The sequence below is a fragment of the Urocitellus parryii genome, unplaced genomic scaffold, assembly GCF_045843805.1.
Source record: "Urocitellus parryii isolate mUroPar1 unplaced genomic scaffold, mUroPar1.hap1 Scaffold_48, whole genome shotgun sequence".
In the NCBI taxonomy this organism is placed as follows: Eukaryota; Metazoa; Chordata; class Mammalia; order Rodentia; family Sciuridae; genus Urocitellus; species Urocitellus parryii.
In genome coordinates this window covers 4,938,542-4,950,743 of record NW_027554049.1, presented here as the reverse complement: position 1 = coordinate 4,950,743, position 12,202 = coordinate 4,938,542, and the positions used below count along the sequence as shown (strand labels likewise).

Below are 12,202 nucleotides of genomic sequence, written 5' to 3'. Positions count from 1 at the left end.
TTGATGGTGCTTTTCATTGAATATCAGTAATGAATTATAAATAACAATGATATTTCAGAAATTCAATTTATAAAAGAATGAAGAAAGATACACTAGTCAGGTGCTCCTTCTGCCAGGTCTGCTTCTGTGTACCCTTTTCCCAGGTGTGTTGGGCTTGGGGTGCAATACCTGGCCTTGGCCACCTGGCTTCAGCCAGGTATTCCCTCCCTGCTTGTCTCATGTGGCCTCAGGCCTCATGGCTCCACACCAAGCCAGGCTTGGCCTAATCAGGCTTGGGCATGTGGACCTCCCTCCAGCCCCTGGATGGCCACCAGTGGATGCCTGAGCTCACCACCCATAGGCTCTGTGTCCTGGGAAATTCGTGCAAGGCAGGAAGGATATGCACCAACATAATGGCCTTGCTAGGCTCCTGGCATATTGATGTTGATCTTTGTTGTGGCCTTGGTCATGATTGGCCTGAACCAGATGTGGTGTGTCCTGGCCAGCATGTGACCCCCATCCTGGCAGTTGGCAGAGCCTGAAGAGTGCTGGGAGTCCCACACATTGCTTTCTTGGATCCTGATGCTGAACAGCTATAAGAACCAGTGGAAGGTAGCCTAAGTGATGGCCCTGAACCAGGAGGCCAAAAGGAAAGGGAGGCCCCCTGCAGGTCTCCCCATTGTTGCAGTTGGAGAAGTCTCCAGTGTGGTCCAGTCAGCCCAGAAGAAGGTGGTGGCCTGTCACATGGAAGGCAGTACCTGGGTTGTGGGCTCAGGACACCATCTGTATGACATGCAGCTGTCTCTGGTTCATCTACAGCTGGAGCTACAAATGAAAGAAGAGAGAGAAGACATCCATATTAGGTGGTCCTGAATCCATTTGCCAAAAGTGACAATTAAGATCCAGCTGAGAGCAACAGAGGAGGGCCAGGTGGTTGAGACAAATGCAGTATCTGAAACCCTTAAGGATATTTTGAACCACATTATGGGTTCTATCTTTCTGTCATGGTTCTGAGCACCAAGCCCACAGACATAGAGTAGGCTCAGAATCTACAGTTCACTTAATCTGCTGCTCAGGAATCCTGTCCTCCTAAACCTCCAAGGGCTCATGAACTAAAGCCACTGGTGAAGAACATCCACACCTCACTGCTAAATGATCCTGGTACTTTGGGCAGTGTTAAGCCTGTATGCATTTCCCAGATGAATGATACTGTCCAGCAGTTCACCAGCACCCTAGCCGAGAACACTCCTCACCTCATTTGGGAGGAAGAGTTCACCTTTGAGTGGAACACAAAGTCCAAGGATTTACACCTGCAGATTAAAGAGGACTGGCAGTCCTCAGAAGGTCTGCTGTCCCTGACCACTGTCCTCTGAACTTGTTCAAGAAGCAGTCTTCCAGGCTGTAGATCTTCTTTCTGATCAGTGGGCCCACCCTCAGTAGCTCAGAACTGGGCTCTATCACTGCAGAGTTTTCTTACATAGAACCCAATGAATTGAAATCCTGACAAATCCCTTCCCTGTAGCTGCTGCCAAGATAGAAAAGGACCACACAGTGATGCCATGGGGGACCATGGTCACCACTTTCACTACCGTGAAGACCAAGCCTTACTATGATGTAGGGAAGGTGTCCTGGCTGAGGTCTGAGTCTCCCTGAAGGCATCCATCAAGGTGAAGGTCATTAAGAAGGACATCTTCATCCAGGCCATCTCGTGCCATGGTGCATCTCTTCTTCAGATATGGAACTGCTGCGGTTGAATCACTTTGATCAGGTCATTGAAGTTGCCATTCAGCAGCTCACTGAATCTTCAAATCTGAAACTCAAGTCATCACAGAAGTATACTATCATCATTTAAGGAGCTCCAACACCTCGCTCTCTCAGGACCACAACACTGCCCTCATGCAGGACTAGGAAGAGCCTACCAGGATGCCCCATCTGGCTGCCCAGAGGCAGCTGTGGCCTCTTCCCCACTGGTGGAAGTTGATCCAGCTTCTCTGGAGCCCAAGAAGAAGGTAGTAGACACCTCAACTTGGATAAGAATCCTCTGGTGGCAGCATGAGGTGGCCCAGCCCCACTTAAGCTTGGTGGGAATGAGCTGTCTGAGAGCTCTCTGAGCATCTCAGAGCTAGGCACTGCCAAGAATTCTAAAGGAGAAACTTTAAGGAGGGGTGCAAGGCTATTTTTCCACCAGTAGCACCAGCAGAAATATCCTGGCATGAGCCAGTCACACAATGACCTCATGTTCCTGTAGCTATATGAGGGCACCCAGAAGAAGGGGGTGACCCTCACTTAGCTGCTGAATAAGAAGCTACTGTCCAGAAACTGAGACAGGAGCACCATGAATGCCATGTGGGCTGTCTGTCTCCTTCTTTGCAGCTGGAGGTCAGGCATCCGGGACAGCACTCTTACCAGGACAGAGCAGGAATTCTGGCCACAGACACATACGCACTCCTCACTCTTACCAGGACAGAGCAGGAATTCTGGCCACAGACACATACCCACTGCTCCAGCGTGATTTTACCCAACAATCTAGTCTTTATAAGGGAAAGAACAATTTGAGCCTCCAGCTGGAGGCTTCCCCTAAAGAGAACTTACAAAGTCCAATTTGGCACCAGAATCCCAGTGGGACCTGCAGCCCCTACCTAAGCACTGAGGTAACTGTTAGGAGAAGAATTCCTTGTAAGAGAAATACCATGCTCAGCAGGGCCTAGGAGGGACAACTGGAGATTTGATTTTACCACACAGCTCTCTAGCAGGACATGTTTGGGGCCCATGTCTGGACCATGGGGAGGTGTGCCCCTCTGGGCTGTCACTATGAATAGAATCACCTCTCCTACTAGTTTGCTTCTTAGAATTAAAAAGTACACCTGGCCCTGAGGGCAGGGAGATGGTACACAGACAGGGTTTTGTTTGTTTGTTTGTTTTCAGTGTGTGGGGGGTTAACCTTTATTTTATTTATTTGTTTGTATGGTGGTGAGGATCAAACCCAGGACCTCACCAGTGCTAGGCAAGTGCTTTACCACTGAGCCATAACCCCAGCCCCAACAGGCAAGATTTTTGGTAAAGAAATTATGACATCAGTTTAAATGTTTTGGCAAATGTAGGAAGGCATTTGCCTTTGCCCATAGCCATAGAACTTGAAAACTTATGCAAGCACTAAGTATGTCCTGGGCATATTATACTGAACATTTTTCCATATTACTCTGAGCCTACTTTCCAGTGGAGATAACATAAATCCCAATGTGGTTCTTATGCCAGTGGAACAGTTGATGTGCAGATTTCATTTCCATCTGGTGCACATACTAGACTAGAGCAGGAACCTGACTCAGGAAGTTGTGAGCAATAAGTGGCGGTGCATAGAACATGGTAACCCCTCTCCACATACACACATGGTTTTGGTAAATATTGCCTATAGCCAAAACAAAGTACTTGTAGGGCACTAGAAGAAATTGTTTTGCATCTCAGGTGTCCATTGTAGGAATGTGAATTTAATAACAAATGGTTCAAACATGGGAAATTCTTTTTATGGACTCTTCTGTGTACTGCCAGCAGACATTATTATTAAAGAGTGATTGTCACTGGAGTGACATGTTTTGTCTATTTAATCAGATTGATGTTGTTTTAGTAAGTTTGGAAAGCCCAGTGTGACCCTGACCTCTAGCAGAGAGCCAAGTGGGTGTGTGACTTCCAAGGCTCCATTAACCCTTCAACATGTATTTCAGGGGAATAGAGCCATCAAGGAGTAAGGCCCTTTGTGAGAGCAAAACTGAAGCTTTTTTTTTCTTTCCTGTTTTTGAGGAATACATTCAAAAACTGCATTGGTAATTTCACTTTCAATTGCACATTTTCAAATTCCTAGTTGTTTCAGAAATTATCAAGTGACTTTAAAATGGCTTTTTAACCACATTTTGTTTTTAAAGATTGCATTTGAAAGTTAGCTATTGTACAGTTCCAAATACATGAAGAGCAAATCAGTCCCCCCACCAAAAGAAAAGAAAAGAATGAAGAACATATGGAAAAAATAATATACTGATACAGAATTCCTTGTACTGATTTTCATTGAGTTTTAGGGAAAGTTACCACCAAAAGTCAGTTGACAACATTCTCTGTAATTTAATTAATATTAATAGTAGCAATAATCAGAATGTATGGCTTACATGGAATAGAAATTTACATAGAATTCATTTGACTTTGACCCTTTCATTCAAGTGGTGGTTTACTATGTTAGAAATGTTTCCAGTCAGTGTCAGAATGCTCTGGAGTGACTGATTCCACCTGTAATCAAAGGCTGGTGTTCCATGGTTCAAGCAGTGTGGCTGTGTAGATTATTACAATATAAAAATACTTCCATACTGGTTGGTGAAGAGTCCTGAATGGACCCCTGCTGTCAGCCTGTCCCTACATCTCCTCTGACACTAACTACACCTCCATGTTCTCCTGTCAGCTAAAGCCCTCTGGGTCAACTCCAGCGCTATGGACAGGATTCCATTCTTATTGGCTGCAGTCTGTGATATTTCTGTGGTTAAGTTTTTGAATAACATCTAGTGGATCCTGCTGTATTTAAATGTTTAATGTTTTGGAGTTCATCATAGAGTTTTTGTGTTAATTTGGATTTTTGAAAATTGTTCATTCATTATCTTGATTACTACTTTTTGGCATCCCTTAATTTTCTACCCATCTTCATTTTCTTCAATCTGGAACTGGCCAATCTGTACCCATTCTGGCATTCAGTTTTCATACTGTTAGAGCTGTTCTATGTCATCAAAATATTCAAATAATGAGAATAGTGCCAGGTGCTTGTGAACACAGTGACAAACTCATGCAAGGCCCCATCTTCCACATCATAGGGCTGAGAGTTACCATGGGGGAAGGCAGAGTACACCTTATCTTTCTCTCTGCAGAAAGGGATGTGTTGTAGTCAGCTTGGGCTGCCATAACAAAGTGCAGTCGCTTGAACAATAGAAATTTATTGTCTCACAGTTCTGGAGGTAAAGGCTGAGATCCAGATGTCATTAGGATGTGTTCTTCTGAGAATTCTCTCCCTGGATTATGTATTTCATCTTCTTCCTATGTCTTCACATCATCCTCCCTCTTAGGTATCTTTGTCATAATCTCCTGTTTTTCGTGTGTGTGCGTGTGTGTGTGTGTGTGTGTGTGTGTACATATACTAATTGCATAAATTAATGGGTTTTATTGTGTCATTTCCATACATGCATGTATCATGAATTGACCTTCTTTCTACCCTTGCTCACACTTCCTTCTCCCTGCTAACTGCTTCCTGGTCATTAATTGTCCTTCTTTATGGATATTTCTTTAGTTTCCACATATGAAAGAAAACAGGCAATACTTTCCTTAATCTGGCTGAATTATTTAATTTAACAAGATCTGTTTTCCTGCAAATGGAAGAATTATTTTTTCTTTGACTGAATAATATTCCGTCATGTATATATACTGTATTTGCTTTATTCATGCATCTGTTGATGGACACCTTAACTGAGTCCATATCTTCTATTAAATATTTTTAGTTGTAGCTGGATACAATACCTTTATTTTTACTTATTTATTTTTTATGTGGTGGGGAAGTTTTAACCCAGCACCTCGCACATGCTAGGTGAGCGCTCTACCACTGAGCCACAACCCCAGCCCCAACTGAGTCCATATCTTACCTATTGTGATTAGTGTCACATTAAACATGGTCATTCAGGTGCTTTTTAAAATTCTTTTTAAAAATATTTTTTAGTTGTTGATGGACCTTTATTTTATTTATTTGTATGTGGTGTAGGCAAGCACTCTACCACTGAGCCACAACCCAGCCCCTCAGGTGTCTTTTTAAATTGTTGAATTTATTTCATTTGAAGAAATGCCAAGCAGTGGTATGTATGTATGTATGTATGTATGTATGTATGTATATATAATTTAGTATCTAAAGAGATGGTAGTGAGAGTAACAGATGTGTGCATTATAGCCTTAAAATGTGTTAATAAATTTATAAATTTAAGGAGAGATAGGTTAAGGTGTTAGTTCTCAGTACTTGAAATATAAAATGTTAACAGAAAGAACAGATGTTGCTAATATTTCATAGATAATATTGTAGACAAGTTTGCAATGCACATAAAATAATTCAACAGACAACACACCTCAAAATATTTTAAAATTTTAATAATTTTTGTAAGAACAGAACAACTCGGGGCTAGGGTTGTGGCTCAGTGGTAGCACACTAGCCTAGCACATGCAAGGCCCTGGTTTCGATTCTCAGCACCACATAAAAATAAGTAAGCAAAATAAAGGTATTGTCCAACCAAAATTTAAAAAATAAATTATAAATTAAAAAAGAACAGAACATCTCTAACTTTATACCGTTCTTTATAAAGTTTATATATCAAAATCTATTTTATATCCTGGGTTTTGTAATATTTGATGTACTTTCCTTTCTAACCAGCCCCCATATTCCAGATGGGATGTATTTATTTTCTACACTGACTGCAATTTGTACCCCCCAGTTTTATTTGGATATGGTGGTGGGAATTCCTGATCAAAGTGTGAACAGGCTCATATGTCGCTAAGAGTGAGTCCTCTCTGAGATGGCCCAAACTTTCTCCCCATAGGGAGTAAAACAGGAGCTAGAAGAAGTGTAAGTCAATGACAAAGCACTGCCTCTGCTTTGTCATTAAGTTACACATTAAACAATAATGCTGGTCCTCCAGAGTCTACTCTCCCAGTCTGCTCCACATAGACATTCCACTCACCCTTCCTTCTCCACAATAAACCAGTCTGCCTTTTTATAGTGATTGCTGGAAGAAAGTAGAAGAGACTGAAGATCTAGTTTTACTTCTACAAAGATGAGTAACTTTCCACTTCTTTCTGAGTCCTTCATACTGCTGCCTATGATATGACCCAACAGCACAAGTTCTCATGGAGGAGTGGGGAGCCTCAGTTGGGGAAGTATCTGACTAAAACTATGGGTTATCGGAGAAAAGGGGCTTTGAAAACTCAGAGTGTGGGAGCCATGGACCACAGATGCCCACCTCTTCCCCACCTGCCCTACCTCCTGGCCCCATCTGTTCCTGGCTATATCCTGTGCCTTCTTACTCATGTAGCCACCTAGGGAAGTGCCATGATGACAGCAGATTTCACTAGCTCTTAAGAGGAGATGACCCAGATAAGATGTGGAAACCAGAGTCAGTTAGAGTTCACAATCGCATACACTACCTATGGAGGATGCTTTGGCTACTGCTTTCTTTCCTTTGGCTTCCCTGACTTCTTTGAGCAAGCACCCTCTGCATCTGGCCTTTGCTTTCTCACCAGATATAGTGACTTTCTCAGTTTTTATTGAGTCACAGTCACTTAGTGCTCTGTCACCAGAGTCTGTGATTCATCTAGAACAAAGTTCACCTCAGTCACATGGATTTTCCTCTCCCCGATCTTGTCCTCCTGATCCCATGGCCCATTGTGTATCTTTGAAAGGCCCCATCCTTACTCCTTCTCAATGTGACTCAATAACACTCTCACTGGGAACCAAGCCAGAGAGCTCCTCTCCATCCAACAATTGTTGGTTGCCACCTCATTTTCTATTGCCACTCCTGTCCCCTTGCCATCTCCTGTGTCATTGCCTTTTCCTGTCCCATTCCCATCTCCTGTCCCATTGCCATCAGTTGTCCCACTGCCATCTCCTGTCCCATTGCCATCTCCTGACCCAGCAATCTCAGGCCATGTTCTATCCACCTATCCCATCTTATTCCTCTCCTTGTGGCAGATGGCTGCCAGAGTCTGTGACCTCTCCCACTCTCCATACAGTGAATCCAAGAGAAGTCATGCTTTCCACCCACCAGAGGACTCATTCTGGGCAAACCACCCACTATCACAGGTAGAGGCTGAAGGGACGTCTTTCATGAACCCTGATGTCCAGAAACTGCTGGAGATATTGATCAGCAAGGGAGCAGAAAGGAAAATTTGTAATGTAAAGACAAAAGATGAACCAGACAACTCTCTGAATTCTCAGGGAAGCACAGTACAGTCACTGGAAAGGGAGCAAGGCACTACAATCCCACAACCCTTCTGGAACACAAAAGGCAGCACAAAGCAGTTTTCTATTCCTCAGCACCCTTTTAAATCAAGGTCCTGGAGGACCATTTACTGCAGAAAGGCAGCCAGATCTTTTGTGGCCTCCCCATTCTGCACAGCGAGTCCCTAGTGGCTACTATCAGCATATCTGGACCCTCAGCAGAGTTTTCCTCCATTAAATTCAATAAACTTCCTAACCATATTCCAGGGCAGGTGTAGGGTGCACCTGGGCCACTCTCTTCCTCATAGTTGTTGCTCCACCCTGTTGTCTAACTATAGTTTGTGACTCCAACTTTGTCCTGGTCCTAGTCCCCATCACTGGCTCAGATGGGGACATATTTATTTTCTACACTGACTGCCATTTGTACCCCCCATTTAGAACCATCAGAACCATCTCACATCATCCTTCCCAAGTCTGCCGTGCCATCTTCCTCTGAATACTGCCTGTGGGTTTTCATGCCCTACAATCCAAGAGTGGACCCACCAGCTTTTGGTTTCTGCTCTTCAACACCTAGAATACCACCTTTTGAGGAAACAAGTAGAAAGTAGAGAAGTTTTACCTTATTTGGTCCTAAAGTCTCAGAAAGTTTTCAGCTATCTCACTCCTGTGACCAACCCATCAACAAACCCCCAGGGGATTTCTTCAGCTCTGAGCTTCAGGAGAAACTGGAGCAACACTTTCAGAAGAGGTTCATGTTATACCAGTATGGACTACCACCCAATATCTACCTGTTTCTGAATCTGAAGGAATCCTGGGACAACATCCCAAGAACAGGTCAGACAAAGGACAACTGTGGGTATTCCTATAATTCAGTGATTCCCGATAACAGTAGCCCTGCTGTACAAGAAACTGGTTCACAGAGACCAGAGATAATACAACAGGGCATGATTCCTGTGAGTGTTTGTAATTCCAGGCTTGGCCCATCCCATGTCTGTGTCCTACCTGGAAGTTCAAACACCCACAGTGCAACTTGGGATGGACCATCCTTAAAAGATGGCAAAGCCCTTCAGGAACACCTCCCAGGAGCTCTCCCTCCTTGATACTGGCACTGGGCAGGTGCTGGAGGCACATCTTACAAGTATAAGTGTGAGGCACAGCTGGGGCCTACTCCTCAAATTTCTCAAGCACATAAATGTCTTGAAGATGAAAAACTCTGGGGCTTCACCACTTCCACAGCATGCCTTTCCCTACTCAGCCTCCTGTGAGTCTAGGGCTGACTCCATTGACCATGATGCCAAAGTCCTGGGAAAACCCACCCAGAAAGGTCCAGGATTAAAGGAGGTAGTAGTAACTTCAGTTCCCAGTCTGAAGTGTCCTCTTTCTGGCCTCTTATTTGAGTCCCTGAGTAGAACTCTATCTGTTGACAACTGAAGGGTCTTAGATGCTCTTGCAACTGCACAAGAGGGCAGCCTGGCTTCTCAACCACACACACTTACAATCTTGTGGGCAGAACTTGGCATAACGATGTTGTCCTGGGGTCTGAAAGAGACAGCCTGAAACCAACTCTAAGCCTAGAAATGGGCAGACATGATTCCCTGGGGAGTAGAGGTGTGAGCACACAAGACTCACAAGACTCATGCCACAGCATGTCATCACTTCAGTTAGGGTCCCAATTTTTAAGCTCTAAAGAAATCAGAGATAGAAGATGATGATGAGGAGTCTCCTGACTGGGAAATCACCATTGGAATCAGGAAGACGTCAAACTACCCAAATGTTCATATTAATCTGGGGAATTCAAAATCTCAGGGGTCCAGTGAAAGACCCTCTCCTTCTAGAAGTTCTATATTCCAGAGCCAAGGATACTCATATCTGAGTCTTTGATTTCACATAATTAAAGGAACTTTCCTTTGTTTGCTATCATATTTTTCCTGTAATGAAACTGGCTTATTTCATAGATCTCTTTCAAGTCTGGCATTACTCAATTTCATGTAATTCATATAAGTCACAATTATGAAAATTAAAATTTAAATATCTAGAAGAAATAATGTGGTATTCAAAATAAGAATTAAATTATTTAATTATAAAGAATTTAAGGTTAAGGTGCTTCATAATGTTCTATTTTGTGTTTAGTGATGAGCATGCAAGTATATTGTTATTTATGAAACTATTTTGTATATGCCTTTTAATAATACATATCTCTAAATACATTTATCTAGAAACACCACCTAAACTTTGTACAAATGTTTTACAGCTTATGAACAAAAATATTTCAAAATGCATAAGATACAATTTGATCATAAGAATATAAAAATAATGCACAACTCAAAATTATAGTCATTCTGGTATGAATAGGATTATGACAAATTAATTGCATTAAGATTATCAAGCTATAAAGTCTTATATTGCAGTATTATTCAAATGTAGATAAATATAAAACATTAATTTGTATAAAAGATGCAAGCATTTCTAACTAGAGCCAATAAATATCTTGTACTAATTGTCACATTTTAAATCATTATACAATCATATATGAATATATGCAAAATTTGAAAGTTTTAATTACCTTTTAATGGAAAGAGTAGCTATAGCATCTTCATATTTATTATTTATTAATTAATTAATTTATTTATTTATTGTGTTCTTCAATCTGTTTATGTCTAAAAGGAGAGAAGAATGCATTTGAAAAAAATTCTACCTCAGGGAAGGCAGTTTCAACTTTATAAGAACATCAGAAAAGGTTAATGTGGTACTGTGTGGTTAATTAAACAAAAACCCCCAATATTCTACTTCTTAATTAAAGGAATGTTCTAAATAGGACATTTGTTTTATCTTCTCTCCAGCAATACCCAATGGGCTTGGTTTGTCAGCCTAATGGTTAGATAATAGATTTCTATAATCCTGCTCTCTGTGTGCCTTCATGGTCAAGGAAAATTTATTTTTCTTCTGAAACCAGTGTCCTTATTTTGAAATCAAATGTTTGTATATCCCCACTAACTCACATAGAAGTAGAACATATTTAGAGGGCAGTTGGACATTCATAAATGCATCTATTGAAAACTAGCTGGAAACTTCTTGAAGGCACAGTTGTGTGATTCATCTCTGGCACTTCATCACAACTTCCTTGTCAATAGATGTAACTATTAAAATATTTATTTTAACTCAACCAATTGATGATAGAGCTAACTGGTTTACTCCAGCATACAAATACACACACACACACACACACACACACACACACACACATCATCATCATCATCATCATCATCATCATCTTATTTTAGACTCTTAACTTTAAGTTTGCATACAGGTGATGATGTGCCTTGGTTTATTCCTGTAGTGATGCTATTATAGTTTGGATCTGGAATATCCCCCAAAGGCTCATGTAACAAAATCTTGGTCCCCAGTGCAGAAATGTTCAGAGATGAGACATTTGGGAAGTGATTGGATAACAAGAGTCTAACTTCATCATCTCCATTGAGGAATCATAACTGAATGGATTGTTGGGAGGTGGTAGAAACTGTAGGAGATGGAAACTAGTTGAGAGACCAGATCTTTGGAATTGCTCCCTGCCCCAGGATCTTTTTAAAATAAACCTTTCATCCTTTATGTTGATTTTCCCAGGTATTTTGTCACAGTGATAAAAAGCTGACTAATAAATATGCCATAATTATTTTTAGAGATGGCCTTATTTAAAGAGTGTGATAAGAAGAATAATAAGCCCCAAAATGTCTAATTCCTAGACATATATTCCATGAATACATTATGCTACATGGAAAAGGAATTTTGCAGATATGATTCAGAATATGGATCTTGAGATGTAAAGAGTATCCTTGATTAACTTGGACCGAGTCTAGTTACATGAGTCCTTAAAAGCAGAGAATTGTTCCTATGAAGATCAGAGGGATATGACAAGATGGAAAGGGGAAAACATTTCAAGCACAGTATGGTCAACTGTTTGCTGGTTTGAAGATGGAGGACAAGGACCAAGCTCAAAGAACGTATATAGCTGGGAACAACATTTTGCTCACAGCCACAAAGGACTAAATCCTACCAGTAACGCAAATGAGCAAAGAAATGAATCCTCCCCAAGAACCTCCAAATAGGAAAACACACCCTTATAGCATTTGGATTTTAGCCTGGTGAAGTTTTACAAAATCACAAAACTGTGAAGTAATAAATTCATTTCAGATGTCAAATTGGTGGTAATTTATTATAGCAGCAGGA

The 12,202-nt window shown here is 41.5% G+C and overlaps 1 pseudogene; it reads left to right on the top strand.

Annotated features, from left to right (window-relative positions):
• Nucleotides 1-549: 549 nt before the first annotated feature.
• On the top strand, nucleotides 550-2,491 carry LOC144252576 (C2 domain-containing protein 2 pseudogene; annotated as a pseudogene).
• Nucleotides 2,492-12,202: the final 9,711 nt, after the last annotated feature.